Below are 15,600 nucleotides of genomic sequence, written 5' to 3' on the forward strand. Positions count from 1 at the left end.
GCAGGGTCTAGTTTGGAAACAGAAGTTCAGTGAAGAGATATATTTATGACCTCTCCCTGGGAGTTTGGATCTGCACAGGACCCAAAAATGCAGGGGTCAGATCACACCCAGGACTTCAGGTCTGAATAAGTCAAAAATTCCCAGTGGAGTGGGAGTGGGAGAATGGAGCTGTGTTTAGATTTAAGGGTTTGGTTTGGGTTTGGTCATAGCTTACTTATTTACAGTGTGTTAGTACACGCACTCACTGGGTGTGTGTATGTTATATTGTGTGTGTGTGTGGTTTTGGATGACCTACAAAATATTGCACTGGCATTTTGCCTCCACTTGCACTTGAAGCAAAACCCAGCAGTGTAATTTGGAAGAGTGAGATCTAACAAATAAAAAGGCAGTATAACTCACATTACACAGAAGAGCTGGTTTTATTAGCTTTTTGGAAAGAGTTTAACACTTTTTTTGCAGAATTCAAAGCCTTATTTGCTTGAGGAGTTCCTGTAGCAGCTGCTCACAGAGGCAGAAGTTTTCTCAGAAACCATTGGTCAGTGGGAACTACTCCTCCCTTACAGCTGATCCAAATAAGAATATGTTTACGGGTTTCTTTCTTTCTTTTTTTTTTTTAAATCTGGGTGCAACGTAAGTTACATTGAGCTACTGGATCCTTTTTGTTAGGAGGCGATCCCCATACTGGATGTACTGCCACGGACTTCAGTGGAGTTACATCAAGGAAGGATTTTGTTTTATGTCTATAATAACAGAGGAAATATTTCCTTTGTTGTGCTGTATGCACAGCAGTTGCCCTAGGAGATAACACCTGGCACTTAAGTAACTTTTTTGTATAGACAGAGGAGCTAGAATTTGATGTTAACCCCTAAAGATTCAAAGCAGCACATGGGAGGACTCATGTGAGTGTTGATTTGGTTTGTGTCTGTTGAAACCCTGCATGCTGCTTTGGGAATTGGGGCTTATACTAACTACTGTATCTAATGACAGTGGAAGTGGAAGCACGAATGCAGTGTAAAGGCTAACTCAGCAATGGAGAGGTGAAAAATCAGGTGTTAAATATGTCAGTATCAGGTTGATGCAGGCAATGTGGTTTCATGAGCCTTTTAAATAGACATGGGACAAACTCAGTCACTGGGTCCAAACCTCCTCTGTCTCTGGGGAAACCTTTGGCTCTTGCTAATTTCTGTAAGACAGATGTGAATGGGAACATTGACTGCACATCTCCTCAAGCTCTGGAAGAGTTTGGATCTGGATCAGGCTCTGGAACTGAGTTCTGGACTGTTTCTAATTGTATGTAGCATGTTCTCATCAGTTTGTGCTGTGTATAATACCAAGCTTGCCATTGATACTGAACAAACCACCAGCCGTGCTGAATTAACAGTGATTAGAAACCCTCCCACTTGCATCTTCTACCATGCAAGAAGCTTGGGGATGCTGCCGCCACTAGAGCACAATGATCAGTTTGTAACACCTCTGGCAGACTAAAGACCTGTGCCTGAGTGCACAGCTAGAGCAGTGCCCAGGCAGAAGCGTACTTTCATGGAGAGAGAAATGGGGTCACATTTAAAGCATAAGGATGGGAGTGAGGAGTTCTGCCTTCAGTTCCTGACCCTGCCCTGCATACTGAGTGCTCTGGGGACATATCCGTTAACCTGTGTGTGTGTCAGCATCCCCTTTTGTAAAATAGGGATAATAACATTGAAGCCCAATAAAGAGGGGCCGTGTGTGGCTTGATTGATCAATGTCTGTAAAGGGCATTGAGATCCATGTACAAAAAGCAACTGTAGAAGTGCAAAATATTTGACTGCAGTTGGAGCACAAGTGCAGGAAGTTAGAGTAACTTTGCAGGCTTTGTATGAATGACTGATGCCAGCAGAGATGTACATACAGAAGCCTACAGCAGTATCACATCTGTTCAGCTGAAGTGGGCATTACTCTAGGCACCCATCTGACCAACTCCAAAGCCTCCTCCAGTGAGCATGTTCTGGAAGCTGAGAATGAAGTGCCAGTGTGGTACGGACCGCACCGGCACTGTTGCTTAGAGTGCGTAATTCCAGCGTTGTCCTCATTCAGGAAGAAGCAAAGGTAATCCTTAGAGATGGGAGGTGCTAAATACCTCAGCCCTGCTATGACCGGAGTGCGGCTGCCTGGGATGGAGGCGATATGCTGCTGTTCAGGTGCCATGTTCTGTTATCCAGTTTTGACCTCTTGTAGCAAGTTGACAAAGACTGAACTTCAAACCTGGATTAGATAATAAATTGTAACATTAACACACTTTGAATCAATGCTATTACTCCTGTGTGCGGGACTGCCTTCCGTGGGGCTCACTTGGAAACCTACAGCTCATCAGGCTCTCTTACGATTTGGGTTTATACTCCTAGACTTTTAATTTAAAATGTCAGTCTACGTGGGCCGCATCCTCCGTTGGTGTAAATGGGCACATCTCCATTGACGTTTATGGAACTACGCTGATTCACACCCGCGGTAGATCTGGCACAATGTACGTGGTGCTTCTGAACAATGCCAGGACTGACAGCTTTGGAGAATGAAGTTCTCTGCTTAGCCATCAGATGATACAGCAAAAGAAGTGGCCTTTCTACTGCCCTGTCAGTCTTCTTAGTTCAGCCTCCATGCAAATTCAGCTTTTGGCCTGTCTTCTGAGACTGCCTACCAAGGTGTTAGTTCTGATGGGATGGAATGTTGTAAGCAAGACACGAGAAGTAATTCTCCCGCTCTACTCCACGCTGATTAGGCCTCAACTGGAGTATTGTGTCCAGTTCTGGGCGCCACATTTCAGGAAAGATGTGGACAAATTGGGGAAAGTCCAGAGGAGACCAAAAAAAAAATGATTAAAGGTCTAGAAAACATGACCTATGAGTGAAGATTGAAAAAATTGGGTTTGTTCTAGTCTGGAGAAGAGAAGAATGAAGGGGGACATAAGTTTTCAATTACATAAAAGGTTATTACAAGGAGGAGAATGAAAGATTGTTTTCCTTAACCTCTGAGGATAGGACAAGAAGCAAGGGAGATTTAGGTTGGATGTTAGGAAAAACTTCCTAACTGTCAGTATTAGTTTTTGGTGTGAATGCACACAGAAAGAGAATATAAAATTTGCTTTTCATGAGCTTCAAATTTGCTGTCCGCATTTGTGCCAGTAAAACTTGATTTCATGAATGTTGATGAAAATTGCAGAAACAGGGAATAAATGTAGTGGTAGTGAATTTGTTCAAATTTCCAAATAGATTAATAGAAATTCATTTGCAGTATTTACTGCAGCCCCGAGCCCCCTCCCAGACTCCGAACCTCTTGGCCCCCTCCTGCACCCAAACCCCTCATCCCTGGCCCCACCCCAGAGCCCGGACCCCCAGCTGGAGCCCTCACCCCTTCTTGCATCCCAGTCCCCTGAGCCAGCCTGGTGAAAGTGAGTGAGTGAGGATGGGTGGGGAGAGCGAGTGACAGAGAGTGGGGGGGATGGAGTGAGCTGGATGCAGGGCATCGGAGGAGGGGCGGGGCAGTGGGTGGGGCGAGGGTGTTTAGTTTTGTGCAAGTAGAAAGTTGGCAACCCTATTCATGCCCCAAGTCAATAACAGATATAATCAACAAGAAACAAAATGAACAAGATATTGAACTGTTTATTTGTTTCACTTGTTTAAAAATGTCCTGGAAAACAGGAAGAAGATTAATAACGGGCTATCGTTTTAGTTCCAGTCTTAAGCATGGCATATGTGTAACATCTGGTAGGTTTGGAAAGTGAAACTGTCACAGCCAAAGAATCTCAGTGCTGATATTTAGGGTTAAATGTATGACCTAATTCAGAGAGATAGTAGGGGCTTCTAAGCACAGAGATAAGGCACCACAGTAGACAGTGGCTTTTATTTCAGAGCATAGTCAAATGTTTTCATTGACTATGGAGCTTGTTGGCTTTCATCTAAAGGGTGCAGACTACTTCATGAAGGCAGGAATGGCTGGGAGACCACTTTGCAAGTAAGCTAGCAAGTAAGTTGATACATATAGCAAAAAAGCAAAGCAGCTATATCCGAGAATATATTTTGTTCCTACAGGACCAAATCCTGAGAAGTGGTGAGCAATAGGAGCGTTCTGTTAGAATGTGCTTTTGTAACTGAAACCCCAGATGGCTTCTCTCCTCTCCAAATATGCCAAAGATTTGGCTTTTATTTTGACAACTCTAGTTTTAGCACTAATTATTTATCAGACTACTTCATAATGTCCAAATCAATGTGCGTAGCACACTTGGTTAAAAATACTCCCGTCTTAGTAATATGAGACCTCATTCCAGTACTCTGCTGTTAAATCTTTGCTAAAGGGGAAGGAGAGGCTGTGAGGTTTTGGTGCACTTCATAAAACATGTGGATTAGTGAAGCGATGATTAGTGAGGTTGTACTGTAGGCAGGAATCTGAATGTCAGTCTGTGCCGAAGTCCCAGTGGAAAGTTACCTATGCTGCCTACACGAGATTGTGCATGACAGATTATGATGCTGGTTTGCTGTAGGACATTGCACTTTGCTACAATCTCAGGATCTTGCAAGCATGCTGGACTGTGATTAACCCCAATGTTTGAGTACTCTGTACTCAATCTCTATTGGTGTATAGTTGGCAAAAATTGATTTTAATAGCCATAAGTCCAATGTGTGTGTGTGTGTGTGTGTGTATTAATCAGTGTGAAGAAGTTCAGTAAACTTCTGCATCCTGGGCCTGATCCAAAGGTCATAGAAGTCAATAGAAAGACTCCCTTTGACTTCAGTGGTTTTGGATTAGGCCCTAGCTGATTTATTATTTATTACAATAGCACCTAGGAACCTCAATCAAGGATCAGGGGTCCATTGTGCTGGGATGAACACCGATGTTACAGTCTGTGTGTGACACAGGATGCAACACGTGGACAAAACAGGCAGCAGAGTGGGGGTGGATAAGAGGACAAGGTAACAAAATGAACAGGGTTTATCAGAAAAATAGAAGTCTCAGCTCACCACTAGCTTAATATGAAGATGAGTTTTTCAAGGGGTAGGGGACTTCCATTTGCCACAAAAGCTCAGAATTGGGGCTGATCAAAAAATTTGTCAAAACTTTTATGTTGGAAAATTCTGTCTTCGACTAAACAAATTTTTCTGTGCAAAGTGTCTGGTTTCTGTGGAAAATTTTGATTTTTTTTTCATTATTAAAAACCCCCTAAAGCTTCCAAACCCTGAAATATTTGGCTGAAAACCAAAATAAGTTGATTTGAAATTGCTACCGGGGTCCTTCTTGGGAGTTGCAGTTTGATTGGCTCATAACCCCATTCTCCTTTATGGACTTGGTTCTCCAGCCAGACTACCTCTCCCATAATGCACCATGGCAAGGGACTCTCATGATTAATTGCCTCCCCTCTCCAAGAGGAGAAACCATGGTGCATCATGGGAGATGTAGTTTGACCAGGGAGTCTGGCCTATAGAGGAGAATGGGAACTTGAGACGCCTGAACCACAGCTCTCATGAGGCACTACACCAGTATTCCCAAATCAAAATATTTCAGTTTTCAGCCAAAATTTTTCAATGGTTGAATTTTCTCCACAAATCTACGTTTTCTACCTGGGGGAAAAATCATTTTTCAACCAGCTCTACTCCCAATTGCAATACCATTAAGAGCATACAAGGTTACGGTGGCATGAGGCAGTAGTGTGTTCTGATGCAGGGAACTGAGAGTCAAAACACCAGCATTTTATTCCTGGCTTGCTATGATGAGATCCTAGGCAAGTTGCAATTTCCTTCTGCCTTAATTAATACCAACTTCGTAGAGATATTGTGAGGTTTTAACGACAGTTTATAAAAGTACTTAGTGCTAATTATTCTTGCTAATATTGTTATTCCACTTATTGTCTTGGGGTTCCCGGAAGGGCTGTAGACAAAACTCTGTCAGCATATTAGCAGAAGATGGTACCAATTTATAGCTTCAGGGCTGCTTGTGTGAACTAGAGTGGTGTATTCTAATGAAACATGCTCTTGTATTAGCTGTAGTGGAAATGAGACTAGCGGGCATCAGTCAGATGGTAACGCAGTAGGATGGTGCCTACTGCAGCTGATTGTCCTGAACTGCTAGACCATCCTAGCATAAATAGCCCTGGTAATTATTCAGTCAACCTTGGTCTGTTTCCAGTGATTGCTTTCAAGTATGAGGTTGCTCTCAAGACCTGTTCTGATCCATTACCTCCTGTTCCCACCAAACAGAAGTCAAAGGCACAAGAGGAGATGGCATCCCTTGTCTGGCGCATAGTGGGATGGCTCTGGTGAGGGTGGGGACTAGAAGTAATGCAGAGCAGACTGCTCTACTAAAAAGGCGCAGTGTGTGTTTATGTCCACCCTTGAATGTCAGCCGATGGCGTGTTGGTGATTACCCAATCATAGTGGAATCTTGCCCAGCTGCTATGTGAGTCTACCAGAATGGGGGTTGGTTGAGTGTACTCTCCTACTTGCTAGCACAACTGGACAACACAGGGAAAGAATTTGGATGCTGCATGCGTGTGTTTGTATAGCTACATACACATGCTGTATCTATATTTCAGTGTAAAAACTATACAAGTCCTATGGTAAGTGTTAGAAATTTAAGGGTGGGATTTTCAAAAACACCTAAGGGAGGTAGAGGCACTAATTTCATTGCCTTTCAGTGGCAACATGCTCCTAGATCTCTTAGGCACTTAGGAAAATCCTCCCTATGTGTATAAAGGCAAGCAATGAAGAGTTAAATTTCTCCCAGTGGTACAAATTCTCTCTCATTGTACATTTAGGGTGGTTTTAAATACTAGTTACTGTTAAATGAACAGCTGGAGAAGTGCCTGCCCCAAAGAATTTACAGTCTAAATAGAGAAGCCAGACAAAGGGTAGGAGACAGTAAATATCCCCATTTTACAAATGAGGAACTGAGGCACAGAGATTAAATGAGTTCCCTTTCACAAAGGCAGTCTGTTGCAGAATGGGAATTGAACCCAGGTGTTCTTAGTCCCAGCCCTGTTGTCTTAACCGCAAGAATGTCCTTCCTCTCTCCAAGTTGGAGATATTTGTGAGTGCAAAAAAAAAGTTTAATAATTTTTTAAACGGAATTATTTTCACTCTCCAAGAACTTAAAAATAGCTGATGGGGTTTCCCTCAAAATTTCCCCTGTAGGCTGAGAGCATGCATGGAAAATTTGAGCTCATGAAAAGAATCTTTGAGAGAGTTGATGCCAAATAAATAAAGGGGGGGCTGTGTTATAATGGAAATTTGAATTCAACTTTAACTATAATTTTTCTCTATAGAGAAAGCTCAAAGGACAGATCCACAGCTGGTGCAGCTGCTCTGATCTACATGAGCTGAAAATCTGGCCCATAATATTTTCAGGAGTGTATAGCAAACAGGTACCTAACTTTGCATGGAAATGTATAGGTGTGTGCCAATGGTTACTGAAACTTACTGGTGTCGGGGCTTTGTGCAAGCACCGACTAAAGCAACTACCCCAAACCTTGTGGAAAATTCCAACTCTAGGCTAGTCTAATTAATAATGTTTTGCCACCCCTTTTGATGTGAGTATGACTGAAGATGTGAGGATACATTTCTTCAACTGAATATACAAATACAATATCTGGAAGCTTAAACCTCCAGGCAACTCGCCAAAGAACTGCTATTGACATAAACCATTGCTGTGTGTCAGCAGTACAGAGAATATGAGCGCTTGTTTCAGTTTTAGTGCTTTGTGTCATGTTAAGAAAAGCAGGATTTGCTCATGCACTAAAAGAATGAGATGGCAGAAGGAAGCTCGGTTTAACTGGTAGCTGTTGTTGGGGATTGCTCACTAACAAAAAAAGTCTTTCATCTCATTCCAAGAAGGAGCTGCGTATTTGCCAGGTACAGCAATATGCTCTTCAGTTGCTTAACGATGTACCCAAACACGTTAATGATTTATATTTTTTGGGAGCAGTGTTGCTTTGCTTGTAATGCCCCTGGCGTGAACTAACTTGCTGCCAGAATTTTGAGGAGTGATAGGTTGAAGATTTGCAAACCGAGTCTGCATGCATACAGCAAGGAATGGTGCACGAGGATGCTAGATCCTTCAGCCTGTCTTGCAGAATCGCCATAGAATGTACTAGTCCAGGCACCAGATCTTCTTGCCTGCCCTTTACTGCTGGTGTTGGTGACAGTGAAAATCTTCCTTGCCCCCTGGCTGAGGAGGTGAGAAGAATTTCTCAAGGCTGCGTACCTGTTAGCTCAGGGCAAGGTACTGAGCCTGCCATCTGAGGGACTGAGTGCTCTTCATAACCACTGAAATCAATGATCCAGATCCTCAGCTGGTGTAAATTGTTGTAGCTCTATTGACTCAAGATGGCAGCATGGGCTAGTGGACAGGCTACTGGACTAGGGGTCAGGAGACCTTTTATTATTATTATGGTAGGGCCTAAGGACCTTTGTACTGGGCACTCTGCCATAGAGTAATTGACAGTCCTCAAAGAGCTCCTGGGGGGGGATAGCTCAGTGGTTTGAGCATTGGCCTGCTAAACCCAGGGTTGTGCGTTCAATCCGTGAGCAGGCCACTTTAGGGATCTGGGGCAAAATCAGTATTTGGTCCTGCTAATGAAGGTAGGGGGCTGGACTCGATGACCCTTCGGGGTCCCTTCCAGTTCTATGAGATAAGTATATCTCCATATATATATATATATATATATATATATATAAATAGATGTGGCAGACACTGAGTGGGAGAAAGGGATGGAACATGCAAGCAGAGAGAACAATGTGAGGGCAGCAAACAGCATGTCAGTGCCACCATTTTATTTTTAATTTGATCTGGGTGGGGTTTTGTTGGGAGGGGATTAGCTAAATGAAACACAGGGGGTGAGGGGGACGAGGCCGGGGTCGCAGAGTGGAGTCCAGGTGGCATGAGGCTCAGGCGAGGAGACTGAGGGAATTGGAGCAAACAGCCAATCAGCCCAGGGGAGAGTGTGTCCAGACTTGTAAGTGTAGAACAAATTCTGATGACCTCATCAGCATCCACCAGGCCCTACTGAAGCCACTTCTGTGTCTGTGCCTGCCCCTGCCAATGTGTAGAGTTTCTTTCTTCCCACAGGGATTTGGGGGTCAGGGGGCACTACAGGGTCCTAGTGCCCTGGGAGGGTAGGGGAGGACACCCTGGCACAGTTTGCAGTCTGGAGGTGCTAAGAGTTGGGGAATGGTCACAACCATGTCCCTTTTTTTTAGTTTCCCCCCTCAGTGCCACTGACCTGCTCTGTGCCCTTGGATAAGTTACTTCCCCACTCGGTGTCCCTTTCTCCTCTTGCATTGTCTGTTGTCTATTCAGATTGCAAGCCCTTTGGGACAGAGATTCTCTCTTACTATGTGTCTGTACAGCACCTAGCACCATAGGTCCCTAACTTCAGTGGGGGCCACTAGGTGCTACAGTAATATAAAAAATAATAATTGCCTTTAATGGAGTGATGCGGTCTACACCAGCGAAGGCTCTGGCCTGATGATATTCCTTCCTTCTCTGTTATTAATTCCTCACAAGCTCCAAAGCATTAAAAATAGTCTTTTCTGTGACCCGCTGGCAAAGATTGCTTCTCATATTAAATTGCACATCTGATAATTTTTTTCAAGTTAATGCATATATTCAGCATTGGAACAAAGATTGCTATTTTTTTCTGTTGTAACTATTTTCAGTACAGTCAGTATATACAAAAAGAAAAATAAATCATACTAGAGACACTATAAGAATAACCAGGTAAAAGCTTTTTTTAGATCATATCAGACTTTTTTCTCCTATGGTCACAGAGAACACAACTATATATTTTAGATTTGAAAACAGGGATCTTATAATTTTGAGCTAGAAGTCCTCAAATATTGATTCATGAACCTGCCGAGATAAATGTATTCTCAGTGCCGGTGTGAGTTATAAAACAATGGGCTAGGTGGACAACCATCGTGAGTGACAATTTGTCCTGAGATCCTCTGGCAGCTGCACTAAAACTCCCATAAGTTGAAGGTTTTATTGATGTATTAAACAACACTATGATAGACTGCAGTGTTTTGGAGTCATAGTGTAATGCCTTTGTTTAAGCCCAGATTTCAGCAGAGGGTGTGTAAGAGGGCACACATAATCTTGGGGTACATTCACTCATCCCAGTGTGCCTGTTACAGCCTGTGGGCTCTTTAAAACTCAGAACTAGCAGGTCACATGGCTGCTGGGGGAGAAGTATAAAATGAAGGGGGAGCTGGGTCAAAGGGGAGCTAAGGCGCCTTTTCCCCTTCGGGCTAGCTAAAGCAGGGCAAGGCTTTGGGGAATTATTGCCCAGTGTTTATCAGTTAAGTTGTTGTGATTGTTTGGCAGTTAATAAACAAGGTCTGAGGAACAGGGCTTCAAAGGACTGGAGCTTGGAGCTTTGTTTCCATTTCCTGGCTAGTGAAACCCTCTTCCGACTAACCCCCTTCTGCCTAAGGTTAGACTTTTAAGTGCATATGGAGGTCCCCAAATACGTGGCCTGATTTATATTTTTTCCCCTCCTCAAAAGTGCTGAGCACCCTGCAGCTTCTCCTGAAGTCTGTTGGCCATAATGCTAGGATCCCACCTCTAACTTGCTTCCTCTCCTGTAAAAATCCCAAGGTAAAAGATTAGCTTCAGACCTCACAAGTTCCCCTCCTTTCCATCACCCAGAAACCGGAGCACCTCCCAGCTTTCCTAACGAAAAGCGGAACTCAGCAGTTGGGAGAAAAGCAGCTGGGAATCCAGTGGAATGAATGTAGAAGCCACGAGTGGCTAAAGCTGAACCCAGGCAAGATTGGAGTGATGCTCGGAGGAAGAGAGAAGTGCTCTGAAGAACTCGCCTCCTCTGTAACATCCTCCACTTCCATCCGTGACTGGCCAGAAGCTTGTGCCTCATCAGGGATCCATGATTTGTGATGTCCCAATTGAATAGTTGCAGCTCATTATATCTAGGAAGGAAGCTGCACTGAGGAAATTCCCTTTGATATAAAAGAGAGTAGCCCATTTACTCCTCTGTGTGCTCCACTCTATGCACTGGATTTCCACTGAATAGAGTCCAGTTCACAGTTGCTGTCCAAAGTTGCCCATGGGATTGGCCTGAGACACACATCTCCCTCTGCAAGCAGGACCTCCCATGAAAGCTACATGTAGTTTCCTAGATCAGTGAAGCTGTCAACTAAGGAAGGGGAGCTCATGAGTAGGGGAGACAGTGTCATGGGGATGGCTTTGAGCTACTGCTGCATCCTGGTCTATGTGGCGTACCTGGAGATCTGTCTATGGTTTAAATCAGCACAAATATCCCCACTCTGGGAACTCCACAGACTTCTCAGTAACCAAAGGAAACAGTGGTAGCTACACTCAAACATTTATTTAAAAAACTAACAACTCTAAAGCCTAAGCACGGGCAATCAGCCTAACAAAGCAGAGTCTGTTTCTGTGAGGAGATCAGTCTTCACCATGAAATAGGCCTTCTGAGGATCAACACGGGCTGCTTAAGTTCGTAGTCGTCAGCCCTTTCCACTTTCCTTTTCAAGCTAAAGCGTTAAACTAGTGAGCACATGTGAACCAATTGCTTGGAGTCCCGAGACAAGAAATGTCTGGAAAATTGGGAATGTCAGACTGAGAAGCACATTATTGTCACTCGACAAATAATAAACTGGTGTACACAGCCATAAAAATGATGTCTCTTTGTTTCCCTGAGTACTGCACCTTTCAATTTCCAACACTCCCCTCCTGGTGGATTAAATTGAGTGGCTGTTTTGTTGTTTGTGGTCAGTGCAGACTCTCACAGAGGAGGTGTATGCGCTGTGCTCTCTCTGTCTCTCGTGGGGTACATTGCTTTTGTTCTATATTTCTCTCCTCACCTCAAACAAGTCATTCCTGGCTCAACGTATCTGTCTATTTGGGCCTTATACATGGAAAACCGTAACAATAAGATGGTGCGTGGCTGAGCAAGTCTGCAATATTAGGAGAACGCAGCCAGTGAGAGCGCTTATCGAATGTACAGTGCAAATAGATGGCTGACTACAGAAGGATCAGAGTCCCCTTGTTTTACCTGGTTCTCGCCATCCTATTCAATCCTGATTTACTCCTTCTGCCCACACCCTAGAAACAGGCATCTTGCAAATGAAACAAACTGGATTCTCTGCTGAAAAATGTCTTTCTAACCACAGCATGAGAAATACAACTATTCCCAAGCTGAGTGGATGAAAGCCTGATTCCAGCGGATGTGGCTGAAGTCACTGGCCACAAATATCTTCCCAGCACAAACAGCTATTTTGTCCTCCTTGAGAACAAGTAGATAGAGAGAGAGGGGTAGATCTAAATCCTTCTGTGCATCCCACCCATCACTGCTGTCCCAGCAGTTGTTCTTTTCCCCCCAAGATGTTTTGTACTATGTTCTTGCCAGCTCTTACAAGTTAAACAGGGATGGGCTGGTTTGGTATGTAAATGGGAGACCTCTAAGGAACACAGACGTGCTCTTGGGGTATAAGTAGGTGGTGTTTTCTCCTCTGAGTTAGTACTGAATGAATGCCTCCTGTGGTGCTAACTGGAGGTAATACCTTTTTTGGCTGACATGTCCTGTTCACTTGAGCTCCTTAAAGATTCTTTGGCACTTTTTGTGTGTGTCCCTCGGCATGCGCAAGAGTAGGGGTGGTGTCCTGGCCAAATTCCAACATGGATAATTTCAATCTGATGGCCAATAATAATAATTAACAAATTCCCTGGTAGTTTCAACTGGAAACACAATTTTTCTTCATTTCCTGTCCTAACCTAATGTGCTATGTTGCTATGCTTTTTTTCCTAAATAGTTGTTTTTGCTTAAATTGAAGTAAAACAAATCATTCTGCCACAATAAATCCATAATCTTAAATTGTCATTTATTACTGTAAACAATGAAATGCAGGGGCAGATCCTTGGCTGGTGTGAATTGTCGTAGGGCATTGAAATTTATGACAATTTACCCCAGCTGAAGATCTGCCTCAGCATAAATTACCCTGAAACATTTGGAAATAATATTTGGTTGAGCTTTATTTAAAAACTATCACAAAATGTATATTAGAACTAGAAAAGGTACAGAGAAGGGCAACAAAAATGATTAGGGGTATGGAGCAGCTTCTGTCCGAGGGGGATTAAAAAGACTGGGACTGTCCAGCTTGGAAAAGAGACAACTAAGGGGGGATATCATAAAGGTCTGAACAAAATCATGAATGGTGTGGAGAAAGTGAAAAGGGAAGTGTAATTTACCACATCACATAACACAAGAATTAGGGGTTGCCCAATGAAATGAATAGGCAGCAGGTTTGAAATTAACATAAGGAAGTACTTTCTACAATGCACAGTCAACCTGTGGAACTCATTGCCAGGTGATATTGTGAAGGTCAAAAGTATAACTGGGTTTAAAAAAAAAGACTTAGATCTATGAACTTATCTATCAATGGGTATTAGCTAAGATGGTCAGGGACACAACCCCATGCTCCAGGTGTCCATAAACCTTTGACTGCCAGAAGTTGGAATTGGATAACAGGGAACCGATCACTTGATAATTGCCCTGTTCTGTTCCTTCCCTCTGAAACACCTGGCACTGGCTGCTGTTGGAAGACTGGATACTGCGCAAGATGAACCATTGGTCTGACCCAGTATGGCTGTCCTTTTGTTCCCCAGAGTTGTCTGCATTCTGTGCGTATCAATTTGAAAATCTTTGTAAGGAGAAGAGCTGAATAAATATGTGATTGTTTTTCTCTCTCTGTCTGGCATTTACATGGCCCCCATGACTGTAGTATCTGAGTACCTCACAATCTCAAATGTATTAAATCTCACAGGACTCCTATGCAGTGGGTAAATGCATTTTACAGATGGGAAACCGAGGCACAGAGAGATGAAGTGACGTGCCCAATGTCCTACAGGAAGTCTGGCAGAGCAGTGACTTGAACCAAAGTTCCCCCAGTTACAGGCTAGTCCATGAACCATTGGACTATCCTTTTGTATTCCTCTTCCCTGATGTTATTGCTATGTGCAATGTTTTGGCTCAGAACAAGGTACAGTTGGACACTACTAAAATGAAATAAAACAGGAAAAAATTGATGTAATAACTCATCAAAATGGAACAATTTAATTCCCCCTTTTTTTAAATCACATCCTTATTAAACCCATTGCTGTTGGTCCCTCCATGGGTCCTGTTGTGCTTTCCATCATCCATTGGTACTCTATTTGTACTCCATGGAAACCAACAGAATGCTAGAGGCTTACCTGGCTCTTTCAGCGGCACAGCAGGTGTGTTCTATCTAGAACGTTTGGTGGGAGTCATATGCAGTGTAGTTGTAGCCGTGTTGGTCCTAGGATATTAGCGAGACAAAGTGCGTGATATAATATCTTTTATTGGACCAACTTCTGCTGGGAAGAGAGACAAGCTTTCAAGCTTACACAGAGCTCGTTGGGAGTCGGGTAGTTATTTTTGTTGGCGCCTTCTATTTCTGGCCTGTAGTTTAGAGAGGAGGCAAGAGGCCAATGTCAGTCAGCAGATAACCTGGCCACGGGTATTGCGTGATTGAAGAAGGCAGCTTCTGGCAAAGGGCTAGAGAAGCCAATCGGGGTCACTTCTTTGTGCGATTTAATGACAGTGAATTAACTACCACTAGGCTGAATTGACCACAGGGTAAAGTAATTAGCTAGAATTTCAGTTGCATTAAGGAAGAGATGGGCATGTCTGTTACTTATTGATGAATCGTCAACAAATTTTTCTTGGCGGTTGTTAAACCTTCTTTTCTTTCATATTTTTTATCCCAGAGACTCTCCATTCACTTTCCCTTGTGTGAATTAAAAACAGTCAGATTTGATGTACTCCAGACCCCTAGGAAAAATCTATCCCTGTAACCAAAACCAGGGATCTATGCATTTCTAAAGGGGTTAATACTAATGGACACATGCAAGGGTTAGTGCAAAGAAAGGAAAAAGGCAGCACCACTTACCTACCCATCATCACCTTTATCCCTGGGATGCCCGACATTCCTTTGGACAAATGCTGAGCCCTCTATAATCTGTGGCCTGCCTGATATTACCTCATCCATGCCTTTTACTTTTTAATCCAATACCAGCCATAGTCTTTGACACAATGGCTCACTTTTATGTGGTGGGAAAATATGTTACCAGAGAGTTTCTGTTGCTCAGTCCAAAATAATAAAAGAATGAATGGGAGACTTTTCTTCTCCCCCAGATACATAGTGTATTTATTAAGAGCATTGTAATGTGTTAGTCTGCCCACTCCTGATCTCATCATAAGTAGTGCAAAAATTTAGAGCTAGCCCTGTGCTCAGGGGTGAATCCATACAGCCAAATGAGGAGTATAATCAGTTTAGTTCCATTGCATGACAAGGAAACCAGGGTGTGGGTAGCCCTCTCAGGAGCAATGGCAGCTGCTGGATGCTGAGTAGGTTTGAAAATCTGGCCATTTCCTCTAGATCCTTAAATGAGAATTGACCTCTTTTAAAAAAAATTATAATCTGGCCATAAGTAACTTACCCAAGGCATCAATGGCAGAACTGTGAATAGACCCAAGGTCTCCTGACTCCCAGTCACGAGCTTTTGCCTCAAGGCTGCCTTCTT

Source organism: Terrapene carolina, unplaced genomic scaffold (assembly GCF_002925995.2).
Source record: "Terrapene carolina triunguis isolate 2854851 unplaced genomic scaffold, T_m_triunguis-2.0 Scaffold192, whole genome shotgun sequence".
Classification (NCBI taxonomy): Eukaryota; Metazoa; Chordata; order Testudines; family Emydidae; genus Terrapene; species Terrapene triunguis.